The sequence below is a fragment of the Oryzias melastigma genome, linkage group LG7 (assembly GCF_002922805.2).
Source record: "Oryzias melastigma strain HK-1 linkage group LG7, ASM292280v2, whole genome shotgun sequence".
NCBI lineage: Eukaryota > Metazoa > Chordata > Actinopteri > Beloniformes > Adrianichthyidae > Oryzias > Oryzias melastigma.
Window position 1 is genome coordinate 15,038,592 of NC_050518.1, and position 2,462 is coordinate 15,041,053.

Sequence of the window (2,462 nt, forward strand, 5' to 3'; positions counted from 1 at the left end):
CACTTTATGTGTATTTATTCATCTTTTAAAAAGCCATCCTAACATGAAGTTTAACAATAAATAATTGTATGCAAAGTTAAAAAAACAGCTTAGCTGAAGTCCAAACCCCTTTTATTAATTCAATTTAAGATTATACAAACGGTATTGGTACATAGTGACAGGAAATTAAGATAAATTCAGAAAACAGTCAATTATTGTCAAAAGAAAATACAATAAAAAATTTAATTTAACTCTTTGAAAAACCCTTTTATTTATTTACTACACCACCTTTAATAATAGTTTTACATTTTTTTTACTGTCATATGTGAACCCCTCTTAGCATTTGTTCTCACAGTATTTATCATCTGTTTAATTGAAGTTCTTGGAGGCTCTTTGGTTGTTTTTTTATTTGTATTTATTTTGAAATCTACACAATTTTAATCATTTTAATTTACTAAACAGTGACGGCTGACTTTATAGTTAACATCAGCAGGTAAATATGATCTTGTTAGTTTTAGGAAATGCTATTTAACAAGTCAAACTCATTAAATGTGCCAAACTATCAGTTTTTTCTTTGTTTCCAGTGAAAAGACATTTCCTTCCCTCTTCTTTAAGTCATCATCCATCCTCCATGACCTCCATCACTGTCCTGGCCTTCCGTCCACTGATGTTCTTATCAGGCTCCCGCTGCTCTTCCGTGGGTGACAGGACGTGAATGTTTGCCATTCCTGGGCTATCTAAAAGGACTCCGCTCAACCTTTCCCCTCGCAGACGCAGCAGACGGGAGGCAGCTGAAGGAATGCGCTCCACACCGGGACAAAAAACAAAGAAAAAACAGATCCCCTCCTGCTGCAGCAATGGTTTTCTAGGCGTTTGATCATCAGGAGGATCAGACCAGCATTTCTGACTTTGAAATACCAGATATTTCTCCTTCCCTGAGCGTGATCTCGAGTTGTTGTGCTCCTTTTTTATGCATATTTTCATCACTAGTCTCTGAAAATCAGACCCTGCACTACATCTTGTACTGATGGAGAAATGCATAAAGATGTATCACATCATTGACTTTTAGGGTTCGTGAGTCTCAAACATTTTTAAAATGTAGTTTTGTGGTCAAATTGTGTCCATTTTCAAATAATTTTTATCCTTGGGGGGGGCAAAAAAAATGGATTATTCACACATAAAGCAAGATAAACTTTTTAAAGATGTTTTTGTGAGTCCAGTGTGACAGATACACGTGTTTTATTCCATGTTCAGTGAATGTTCAGGTGTTCAGCACCTTCAAAAAAAGTCAAAATGGCGGCAGAAATGTATTTTATGCACTTCCTTAAAGAGTGACAAAATACAAAATATAACCATAAAATATATATTTTAAAGCAAAAAATAATGTTCTAAACACACAGTAACACAGTCTAAGATTAATGTGCTGCCGTGCTTCTCAAGTCATAAATCCAACTAAAGTCCAATAAAAAGACAGGCAGCTACCAACATGTATTCAACCAATAGGAGGCCAAAGAATGAATATAATATACTATACAATTTCAGTGAATGGCTCCAACACTCACAAGATTTTCTTTAAACAAACAAAAAAATCAGCCAAAAATAGTGTATTACCAAGAAATTTTATATTAAGGCATGTTTTCTTCTTTAAACCAAAATTCTTTTGCAATAATAATAAAAAAAACTAAGGGTCTTTTCACTTTTTTACGTTTCAGTTTTTGCAGTGTATCTATAAAAGTCAGCACAGTTGAAGAACACTATATCTCAAACACAGTTTTGCCTTAAAACTAACATTTTAAAACGTTTTTTTGCCTTTTTTGAGCTGGAAAATGTAATTCTCAGGAGAAAAGGAAAGGAATAAAATCATTAAATTCTGTTGTTTATGTGGCCAAATCAGGGTCACAAAGATTTGAAATCCAAATAAAATAACTGGAAAAAACTCATTAAAATTTCAGACATTTTAATGTTTTTTAATAACTTAACAGCAATATTTTATAGCTGGATTTTTTTAAAGTTGTTTTATTTAGGTTTCCACACTTAATGACCCAGATTTGGCTCCATAGTTGTTTGGTGTGAGAGCATTTAAGCTTGTTTATGATGAAAAGTACATTTACATTTTGTAAAAAAAAAAAGTTCAAATTTTCCACTAAAAGAAAACATGAAATTTGCAACAGTTTTTGGACGATGCAGATGCAAAAACGTCCGACATGGCGACGCCTGTCAGGATGTACAGCAGGGTTATTTGTCAAAAGGCTCAGCTGGATGAGGAGGAAGTGAAACCGTCCTGCGGGGGCATCCATCTCTGTTGTGAGCAGATGAGGCCCGTGTCATAAATTCCTGCATAACATACATTTTTTAAAAAGATGTATGTCTGTTTATGCTATACGGGAAAGATAATGATAAATATATCACCTTTAAAGTCTGAATACAGCTTGTTTGAAGCTTGACTCCAGCCTGAGCTCATCAAAGTCTGATTGGTGATGGAT